This window comes from Trachemys scripta, chromosome 2, assembly GCF_013100865.1.
Source record: "Trachemys scripta elegans isolate TJP31775 chromosome 2, CAS_Tse_1.0, whole genome shotgun sequence".
Taxonomy (NCBI): Eukaryota; Metazoa; Chordata; order Testudines; family Emydidae; genus Trachemys; species Trachemys scripta.
Genome location: NC_048299.1, coordinates 268681048 through 268693246, shown reverse-complemented (window position 1 = coordinate 268693246; position 12199 = coordinate 268681048).

The following is a 12199-nucleotide window of genomic DNA, read 5'->3' as shown; positions in this document are numbered from 1 at the left end:
TGTTGTATATATTTTGGGTCTTTAAAATCTAAAAACACATAGTGTCTCTTTAGCACACTAGTTATTCACTATTTTCTTTAGGGTCCACATTGTGCTTCATTCTTTCCACACAGAAAAGAAGGCACACACAGAGCTCACAAAATAAAGATGAGTAAATAATGGGAAGGGATACAAAACACACGATTATGCTTGTTGCTGTCAGTCGAGTTTTACATAAGCATCATGGGATAGGTGGGTTTTCAGTCATATTGGTTTTAAAATTGATCAGAGCTCTTCAGCCAGAATGGTCTGGATATTGTGAGAAAACAGCACAGTGTAAGCTTGTTTTCAAAAGCACAACTTGGAAAAACACACAACGTTAATCTTTATTTTTTTTGTAATAGTTTTTCCTACAAAAATACCTGCATCATTGCCTTTTATGCATAATAAAAACCCAAGGTCTCTTTAAATAGCAACACTTTTGGCTTTAGTTGTAGGGTGTTTTTGTTTAAACCAAGGGCCTGACTAACACTACTTTAAAATTCTTACTTTTTCCACATGATTCTAAACTTGTTCCATTGTACCAGCACTCTGCATAAATTGTCTTCAGGGCTATCCCAGTCCTGACTTCAACTGTTGTTGAAAAGGCTTTTTAAAAAGCAGTGTAAAGGCACAAAATGCGCTCCCAGTGTTGCTGCTGCTAAAGTTGGTGACTACATTCTTTCTTGCAGTATCAGATTGTACTACATGCTTCTCAAGCAGTTGAAGATTGTCAGTGGCTGATATTCTGCCTGTACCTCATATACTGATTTGTATAGGAATAGGTATCCTAGGCTGGTTCAAAATCTGTAATGTGTCTGAGGGATGAAATGAGATTCAGTATAAAATTTTCTTACTGAAGTCATTGCTGGTAAAATAATAAATCACGTGGTTTTTACAAACTCTAGCAACTCCTATTTATTAAAAAATGCCCTGACAAATGCTGTCATTTAATTGACAATATTTTGCCTTTTTTGTTGCACCTTCAAGTAGAAGATCTCAACGCTTGTTTAAAAACACGCTTCAGTGGCTGAGCTAGGAAATAGTCATAGAGAACATATTTAACTCTTGTTGGCTCACAGCTGGAGTGGGCAGCTCCTTGCTGGATTGAGCCCACAGTAAGAACATTTATCAAAGGAGAGCTTAAAGTTAGGCTCCTAAATGGGTTGAATTTCAGAAGTTTTCTGTTACTTCAGTGGAATCCTGCAGGTGCTCAGAAACGGAAAGTCAGACAACTTATTTAAGTGACTAAAGTTAGGCACTTATTTTCAAATGTTCTTTCAGTGATGTGTGAGCTAAACTGTAAAAAGGCACTTTACTTCTGGAAGAAGTGTATCCACACTGGGAGTTACACAGATATAGTTATGCTGGTATATTTTTCCATGTAGACAAGCCTTTAGGCACTATCCTAGGCTAGGTCTACACTACCCGCCTGAATCGGCGGGTAGAAATCGACCTCTCGGGGATCGATTTATTGCGTCCCGTTGGGACGCGACAATCGATCCCCGAATCGGCGCTCTTACTCCACCAGCGGAGGTGGTAGTAAGCGCCGCCGACAGAAAGCCGCAGAAGTCGATTTTGCCGCCGTCCTCACAACGGGGTAAGTCGGCTGCGATACGTCGAATTCAGCTATGCTATTCACGTAGCTGAATTTGCGTATCTTAAATCGACTCCCCCCTGTAGTGTAGATGTACCCCTAGTTTGAAATTTTTAACTTATAGTTGCACAGTCACTGGCAGAGACATGATCAGAAATCCCCCCCCCCCCCCCCCTAATTCCAGTTCTCGCATCACTTTGCAAAGTTAGAACTTCTACAAGTAATGTATAAAGGTGACCTACAGTGTGCAGAAATGGAGAAAAACAAAGATTTGCCCATTGAAAAAGCTTAGAATTAATTCAGAGATCTATGGAAAGGCCCATATTGACCCCTGTGCAGAGCATGAACAATGTCAGCAGTGAAATCTTAAATCTATGAGAGGCACAACATAATACATGGTGATGTTAATGTAGTGAGAAGTATTAAAGGAGGATTGATGCCATGTCATTAACAAAACTCATGCATTTGAATTGCAGCAGTACCTTGTTTTCACGAGTTTTCTGTATAAAATTAACTTAATTGTATAGCATTTTAAAAAACTGCAGAGACACTTATGGGAGGAGAGCCAATAAAATGTGTGATTTGAATCTGAAGTGGAAAAGGCAACACTAACAATTATAACCTGAGGATGCTTTATTTGACTTCTTACTGATGTAGAGTGTTACTAGCTCCAATACCTCTCTGAACAGCATCAAGAGTAATGAGTGATGAAAGTGCCCTGTCAAGGTATCTTTTCATCACTTTATATTCACTGCTTAGTGCTAGATATCATGCAGAATTTTTTTTATAAATTCCAAGATGGATTTTTAGCCCCTTAGAGTAATAAAATCATTACTTCCATCCTCCCCACTTGCATACTGCTTTGATGTAAAATGCTTTCTAAATTTATGTTTATTAAATTGTAGCATTGAAGTATTTTGCTTTAAGGAAAAGAATCTAGCACAAGAAAAAAGTAGTGCATGAACTTTTCATGCAGAATGGAGGAAATGTAGTTCTGTCAGTTTGGATCAATCAACCTTTGATAGCATCTTTTTATCAGAGAAATAACTTCCTGTAAGCAATGTTTGTCTTAGAAATTGACCAGTTTAAGAAAGTTTAAAAAAAAAAAAGTATATTTCAATTCTTTAGGAAGATAAGGCTCACTTAAAATTGAAAAAAGAAGAACAGGAGTACTTGTGGCACCTTAGAGACTAACAAATTTATTAGAGCATAAGCTTTCGTGGACTACAGCCCACTTCTTCGGATGCATATAGAATGGAACATATAATGAGGAGATATATATACACACATACAGAGAGCATAAACAGGTGGGAGTTGTCTTACCAACTCTGAGAGGCCAATTAATTAAGAGGAAAAAAAAAAAAAAACTTTTGAAGTGATAATCAAGCTAGCCGAGTACAGACAGTGTGATAAGAAGTGTGAGAGTACTTAGTGAGTACCTGTTTATGCTCTCTGTATGTGTGTATATATATCTCCTCATTATATGTTCCATTCTATATGCATCCGAAGAAGTGGGCTGTAGTCCACGAAAGCTTATGCTCTAATAAATTTGTTAGTCTCTAAGGTGCCACAAGTACTCCTGTTCTTCTTTTTGCGGATACAGACTAACACGGCTGTTACTCTGAAACTTAAAATTGAAAAAAAGGGAGGGGGGCTGACTCAGTGAAGTGAACTCTGTCTGCAGTTAATATTGTGGGAAACTATGCTAAGAATTTCAAAGATTGATTAGATTAAATTAAATTAATGGAGATATCCTATCTCCTAGAACTTGAAGGGACCTTGAAAGGTCATCAAGTCCAGCCCCCTGCCTTCACTAGCAGGACCAAGTACTGATTTTGCCCCAGATCCCTAAGTGGCCCCCTCAAGGAGGGAACTCAGAACCCTGGGTTTAGCAGGCCAATGCTCAAACCACTGAGCTATCCCTCCCCTCCAAATGTGCAATCATTGAGTCCAGTGCATTTTATAAGACCCAAGATCAAGATAATTCTTCACTAAATCTCTCTAATTTCTGAATAAAACACTAGTTTCAGATTTGAAACTATCTACCAATCAGTGGAAAATTAACTTTTTGTATCTTATTTGTCTGATAGCAAATATCCAGCATTTACTACTGTAATTAACTTGTAAAAAGGAAGTGATTCTGTTCTTCAGTTTAACTTCATTTAAGCCTTTAAATAATGGCAGTGGGGCAAGTTACATAGCGTTAAGTGGGATTTCCTAAAAACAAGATCAGCTCGCTACTCTTTCCCTCCCTTCCCTGTCATCTCCCCCACACACACACACACTTCTCTTTTCAGGGTATAACAGTTTCTAAGAAGCTTCACTTTTGGTGAATAATCCATTAGATGCTATCGCTGGCTGCTTTGTAAACAAAATTGATGTCAAGTAACAAAGTGCTTATACTATCCTTTTTGCTGTATTTAAAAAAAAAAATAACAGTCCTTATCTTGAAGAGCTTGTTATCTGACAGAAAGAGGAGCTGGATTGTAACAGGAGGGAGCATTTAGGGAAAGTTAGCTACATGACTACCTTAATTTTGGTGTGATCTGTTATGCTTCAGAGAATTCTTTGTGTATTCATTTCATTTCCTTATTTCTCCCCTCCCCCTCCCCCGCACTCACTGTAGCAGATACAATCTTGCAAGCTTGACCCATTTCTATTGTCTTGCACAATATTTATCACAAGGTTTCTTAAGTCAAATTTCTGCTTAGCACAAATGGAACTAATAGAAACAGAAATTAGTCAAAATTAAAACCTTGAAAAACTAGATTTAAAAATAAATTTTGGACAGAGTAGATGTGCAATCTACATTTAAAATTCTAAAAATACAAAGGTGATGAATTACAAAAATTGAGACCTGCACTCTCAGGTGACTGAGTAGCTTCTCAGTATGACAACTCTCCCCTTTACTAATTTGTACTTTATAATCCAGAGCTCCCACTTTGGGTGTTGTATCTGTCTATGGCAGATAATTACATAGGGCCAATCACCATACCAACTAGATGTTAAAGCTATACATTTTAGAAAGTCAAAGTAGTTGATCTTCAGTCTTTACCTCTGTCACACAAATCTGGAATGTGCCCCCTGTTCCTCTGCAAAAAAACAAACAAAAAATGCTGGCCAAATGTTCGGTATCTGCTGTTAGCCTTTACCTTTTGGAGAATAAAGTGGCTTATGTTCAAGTTTTGGACCATTGAACCTTCCAGAGAGGTATGATGTCTAATTCAAATGGGGGTGCTTTTCAAAGTCCCACCATCAAAGGTCGAATCCAGCATTAACTCCCATTGACCTCACTGAGAACTGTCCATGAGCAGGGACTGCAGCATTGTGTCCATTAGGGCTGATCATGCATCGAGTGAAGCTGGAGTTTTTCTGTTTGCTTGAATGAGAGCAGTATTGGATGCAGAGTTGATATTTTCATTAAACTTGTGTATTTAAATTATTTTGGGGATGACATACAGTTGCACAGAGGCTGTTCCTATTTTCATAGATTTACATTAAATATATAGCATTCCCCCCCACACACCTCCCAAATAAAAAGAAACCTATATAGAACTCATACCACTGTTTACAGTAAACCTCTCTACAGAGGAAATGAGTGATATTTTACAAATCCTTACTATTAAGCACAAATGTAGTTTTCAGAAAGCTGAACAATTAGATTCAGCTCTATCCATGAGCGCTGCCTTATTCTCCTCTGCTCTTAGATAAACAAAACATAGTTGAGGTTAAAATTCTTTGAGTTTTATATAGCAAAGTTTGGGAACATTTAAATGAACGCAGTAGTAGTGTGGTATAAATGGTGGTTCTGCAACATTTCTGTACTGGGATGTCCCCTCAATGAGAGGGTTGGGGGTTGCGACCACCCTACATCTGTTCAAGAGCCCCATAGACTTGCAACCTCCAGCTTCAGAACTATCCCTCATCTGGGGAGAAGCATTCTGAGCAAGGCCATTTTGATCAGTGACATTTAGGAAGGGCAGCAGAGCTTCATTCAGCTAAGAAGGTCCTTTTGTTTGAGCTTAAATATGCACTTCACAATTGCCATGGGAAAGTCAACGAATCACTGTTGAAGAGCTGCCAATGTTGAGTCTCTCTCTCTCTCTCTTCATTTGAAGAGGCATGCAATGGTATGCTTATGTGATTAAAGATCACAACTTTTCAGCCTTATCAAATAACTTCTTTTTTCCTGTTCCACTGGACTCCTTTTTTCTGCCAAAGCTTCCCTGTGACTAAATGGTTTGTGGTGTGATAGACTACATTGTAGTAAGAATGCTGCTGTGTTTTTCCTGTGAGAGGTTGGATGCCATCAGTTGCAAATAAACAGTGATGCCAATCATATCCAGCTGTAAGAACTGATTGATGGACAGCATAAAAGATTCCCCCCTCCCCCAGTATCGTGTCCTGTCAGTGGACAGCAAAACAAGTTCTCATGTTCCCACTCATACTGAACAAATGTTAAAAGCTGGGCAGAAACACAGCTGTACTTTTATCCAGGTGCATTGAGAAATACTGGCTCTTGCAGACTCTTCTAAACAGCTGTTACTTAATGTTGGCAGCCATATCATGGATTTGTCAGCTGCCCACAACATCAGCGCGCAAACCTACTCTTAATTGAGTGGCAGCAGCAGATTCCCAACATAACAATAACGACATCCGAGACACGAGATGCAATAAATGTTTCCATAATGAGATGAGACTTGTCAGCATTCACTATTTAGAATGATCTAAAGTCCTGCTGTTCAAAGGTTTTCATGTTTATAGCATAGCCACTTAGTAAAACATTTTGAGTTTGTGAACCCATAAGCTTTCACTCGATGAGTTCAGGGGCATTCATTTGTAAAGATGGATACTTGCTGTCCAAATGACTTGGTACTCTGTCCTCCTAATGTACATCCAGAATCCTCTGCCAGCTACTGTGACAGTTCTTTAGAATCACTGCAGTAGCTGACACTCATTCTGGTGCGTGCTTTTGTCTGAGACCTTTGAAAGGAAAGTCAAGCTGCAAACAGTGGATCCACAGAAGGGAAAAAATAAGAATGGAAATGGGGTCATGACTGCCCTGCTGCTCCTCTCTGTAGATCAGTACAGGGAGCATGCTCTGTACTCCAGTTAGCTTTGCAGCAAAGCTGGAGAGCAAGAAGCAACTGTAGGCTGATCCGTGGTAGGGAGACGATGTTGGGCACCTACCTACAGCAAAATGGCAAATCCTGTGACAGTGGAAAATGCAAAATTCTTTGAGTTTCTATATATGTAGCTCCCACTCCCAGTACACATGCAACCTCTGCAAAGGAGTCCTGGAAGTTTTCTCTAGCAGTGTAGGGTTGCACATGCACACTTCATGCCCTCATGCTCCTAGAACATAAAGGGTGGTGCAACCCCTCTCACGCCTCCATTCTTTCTGGTTGCCCTTCAGCAGAAATGTAAACAAGTGAGTGTCTCACCTACATATCTAACTTAGGATAGTTTCTGTAAATATTAGTATCATTAGTATTTAGTTCTTTCAGTATTTTTATGTTTCAACCCATTTGGTGCAACAACAACAAAAGTTCTTGTATAGACATATTTTATTTACTTAGATGCCTGTTACTGGGACTATTCTGTTATGTCACAGCCTTGTTCTTCAATTTTTAAATCTTGTCTCTCATGTGGGTCTGTGATTTCCCCTCAAGGACAGACATGAGAAGTGTGATATTGTTTAGGAGAGAGCCATAGTCCCTCTAAAAGTGTGATATTTGCAAGACTTTCAAGAAATGCACTCAAAAGGAAAGAGTCTAGACATAAAATTTTCCTTATGGAAGAAGCGACTTGCTTGAGAGGGCAGGACAGATCAGCCCTCTTGGAGTCAAGCCACAGTGAATGTTCTGGAGACTAGGTAAGTCAGCCTGTGATCCAGAAGCTCAAAAAGACCTAATAAGTCCTTTGAAGACAGGGATCCCCAGCTGAAGGTACCATTGGAACAGTCAGATACTGCTGCTGTCTGAGGGAGAAAAGAACATTAACCCCTCCCACCCCCTCGGTTTCTTGGCACCAGTTGGTGTCCTCGGTGATGCACAGAAAGAACTCTGGGCAACAAACTCTGAAGGATGATAAGGAAGCTGTCAGCATCATTGTAGTCTACTCTTCCATTTCCACCCCTTTCCCCGTGCATCCAGATTGCTGGCTCTAAAAGCATCAACCTACTCTCAGTCTACACTGACAAGCATCTTGTTTTCTCCTCTCATGAGGAGATTACTGTAACCCCAGAGCTGGAGTCACCCCTGTTGGATGCATCTCTTCCTTCGTTAGTATTTTGTGTTAGAACATGGACCCAGGGTTCCAGTGATGAAAATCTCACTTTGCTATTCTGTTAACGATCAGGAAAAGCCTGCTATGCTCAAGCAAGTGATTGACCCTTCTGGGACACTCGCCCCTCTCGCCATTGGAGTGATTTTCATCATCTTCACCTGTTTCAAGCAGGAAACCATCTCCAGCACACAGACCCTGGCCCGCCCACCCCTTTCCAGGGAGAGTAGCCAGCATAAGCTCTCATCTCATACCACCTTTAGAGGTCCACCTCCAGATTCCTCTTTTCCTTCTGAGATGCTAGCACCCTGGTCCTCAATGTTTCACCCTTATGGCTACCAAGCCTGGTCATACTGGACCCCCTTGGTCTCACCATCCAGGGCACCAGTTTCCTCCTCCATTGAGATCTGGGTGTAGATCCTCTCGGAGATCTTTCAGAGCCTGCCCACCCTCCCCTAAAACAGACAAACTCAGAGATTCAGCAACCACTGATGGAAGAGATGGAGAAATTACATCAGTAGGAATCTTTCTTCCCCCCCCCCATCTCCCAAATGCTTTTCATTTTTTTCTCCAGAGGAGGCCATGATGTTATTGGTACTTACCACTATAGATGATAAGGCGTTTCAAGAGCTTTTAAGGAAGATGGTGGAAACACTAAAAATTCCTCTTGAATAGGCAGGAAAAGTCAAACTTTTTGACATTTTACAACCAGCTACTCAAAACAGAATGGCCCTAACCATTGATGAATGTATCATTGAACCTGCAAAGGACTTATAGACAACATCAGCTTCCATCTAAGCAATCTCCAAACAAGCTGGATCGTAAATATCAAATACTACCTCAAGGATTTTAATTCTTCTATACTCATCTGTCTCCATCATCTTTGGTCATCACTGTTGTTAATGAGAGATCCAAAGAAGCTCCAAGGTCCATACCAAGAAAAAAAATCCCCCAAACCTAGATCTATTTCTCTGCTTCCCTGTAGGTCAGGATTTCAAACTATCCTGGCCCAGTGCTAGGCCAAATACAGTTATATTCAGTGGGATAGAGGAGTGGACTTCATAGACAAAACTTCTGGTTTTAAGAGACAAATTTAAATCAATTTATACTGAGGGGCAACTGATTGCAGAATCTAAAGTAACATGCAAAGATGTTTTTGCTGATACAGGAGCAAGAGTGATGGCAAATGGAATTGTCATGAGAGGGCACTCAACTATCTGCATGTGGTCTGCCCAAGGAGGTTCACACAACAATTCAAGACTTTCCTTTTGATAATCAGGACTTGTTCATTACTCAAATGGATGACACCTTACATTCATTAAAGGATCCTAGGGCCACATTCAGATTCTTGGGCTTGTATACCTCAAAAGAAAACACTACAGGCCGCATGGTCCCACTAGGCAGAGACCTCAACTATCTGTCTTGGGCTATTTCTACCATAAAAGACCTTCTGATCAATTTAGACAAGGATCAGAATTTCATAAGACGTGGCTCTCTGCTTCATTCTCTGGCATCTTGAAGAGAAGCTATGCTCGAAAAAAGCAGTCTTGATGCCACAATCGAGGATACTATTCCAGCTAATGTGCATCTGTATCTCTCTCTCCCTCCCCCTCCGCCCTTTGGTTGTCGCCTTTCATTCTTCAAGGCTTGTGCTATAGTTACTGTGGTCCACTGGGTTCTTTAGTTCATCCAGGATGGTTATACCATTCAATTACAGGTTATCCCTCCTCCCACCTCATCCCTCTTCAGGGATCTCTCACAAAGCCATCATGTTACATGAGAAACTCTCTGATCCACATTGGGGAACAAAGTTGGTATCTTAAGAATTCACAGGAATAGGATTATATTCCCCCTATTTCCTTATTCCAAAAAAGAAGAAGGGAGGATGCAGACTCATTTTAAACCTCAGGCTCCTCAATGTATATGTTAATTAGATTGAGTTCCACATGGTGATCCTTATCTCTATTATACCCTCCCTGGATCCCATGGACTTGTTCAGTACCCTCAATTTATGGGATGCATACTTCCATGTGCTGATTCATGAAGCACACAACAAATTTCTACATTTCATAGCAGCAGGCAGTCATTATCAATTCAGATACTTCTCTTTTTCTTCTGCATGGCGCTTTGAGTTTTTAAAACTTACCTGTCAGTTGCTGCAGCTAATCTTCGCCATGTAAGGATGCATGTATATTCGTACTTAGATGATTGGTTAATTTGAGGGACATCAGCACAGCAGGTAAAACAGTCAGCGCACCTAATTTCACATTCAGATCTCATAATCTAAAGAAATCATACATAATTCCAATACAATCAATAGAATTCATTGGCGTGATCTTGGACTCCAGAGTAGTGAGAATCTTTCTCCCTCGAGAGATTCCAGAACATCTGTCAACTAGTATCACAAATTCAAGCTTGCCCTTAAAACTCAGTAAGGATTTATCTTCGGCTATTAAGACATGTAGCCTTGTGTACTTACATGATGCCTTTTCCAAGACTCAGCCTAAGAGCTCTACAGTCAGATCAAATGAGTACTTTGCCCAAGTATTCAGTTTCTTCAGTGGTGGCTATGGTGGTTGAATTCCAGCAACATGTGTCAGGAAAATACATTTAAAACACCAATCCCTGTCAAGACACTGATCTCTGATGCCTCCAGGAAGGGTTGGGTGGCTTACTCAGATCAGTTTCAGACTCTCAGTACTTGGTCAATAATGGACTTGGTGGACCTCATAAATGTCTTGGAGGTGAGGGCTGGCCGTTTAGCATGCAGCCTCCTTTCTCCAAATTCTAAAGGGTCAGTACAGGTATTAATAGGCAATTCTGCAGGCATGTATTACATGACAAACAAGGGGGAGCAAGATCAGATGTCCTTCATCAAAAAGCCATCCTGCTATGGGAATGCTGCACTTTGCATCAAGTCAATATTGTCACATTACATCTACCAGGAGAAGCCAATGCCCTGGTGGATGAGCTATGTATCCTCTCATGAGTGGAGATTAGAAGACATGGTCCTCCAGCTAGTCTTCCAGAAATGGGGATTTCCTCAGGTAGACCTTTTTGCCACTGAAGATGACAAGAAATCTGTAGGCATCTACGTGATCTTCTATCCATACATTTCCCAAACATTACTCACTGGTGGCAGTATCAAGAGCAGGAGCCCAGGTTGGCAAGGCAATTCTCCAGTCCTTATTCAGATCTCCTAGCTCTCACCTCCAGATCAACCAAACTGCTGGCTAATCACCCATGAGTGGGATCCACATGCACACAACCTCTCCAAGAATTGGTTACTATAACGTAAGTAACCATTCTTTCCATGGCTGCAGAATTGTTCAGTCTGCAGGGCCTTTATTTAAATGAATGGAGCAGTTCACATCTCTTAGGACTGTTGTTTCAGCCTGTGTGCAGTTTCAGACAGGCATCACAGCATTGGTTTATACTCTGTTCCCATTTTCAAGGTTATCTCTGCAACCATAAGGGCCTCCTGAAACCTGTTCCTGACCCTAGAGGGTGTGGCCAACAAGTTGAGAACCCTATTATAATGGATTTATTTGCAAAAGTTTATGATGGCTTCATTTTTATGAGGTGAGCAATGCAAGTCCTAATCAAAGGTCACTATCACTGACCCAGAGCTGACTATTGCCAACACTGAATATTGTTTAATCCAATTCTAAATGCCTGTTTTTACTTGTACCTGATTTAACAGCAACTAAGACACTTTTGTGGAAAATTTCTCTTTTTGTTTTATTTTAAATGGAAACTATTGCAAGCTGCTCAGTCATGCTGGAGGAGTTGGAGAAGAGCACAGAATGGAGAGGAGAGAGACAAAGGTGGAAAATCAGTGCAGTTTATCACATGGTTGCACAAATGAAGAAACTTACTTCACAGAGATGAGATAATTTCCTATCTTTGTAATTCTGTTTCTGTGAGGATAAAGCCATGAACTCTCACACTTGGGTTACATGACTCCACCATGAGTCACTCTAGGACATGCTCTGAGGTCTTAAGATTTCTTTTTAACTATTCAGGAACCTGTAAATGGGCTTTAATGGTCTGCCCTACTTCAGACGTTCCAGAAACTCCAGCCAGTTCCCTTCAAAAAGTGAGAAGCGAGAACTCCCTTGGCTTTGAATTGCACATAAAATAAACAAGCATTTTCCCATCACTCTCTCCCCCACGTAACAAAGGAGTCCAACATCCCCAAAGAGGTAATGGGTACTTGAGAAATGAGTGCCCATATGGCAGAAATGGAACCCGTTATCTCATTTACATCCCCAAATTGAGGACAGATGGTTGAGAGAG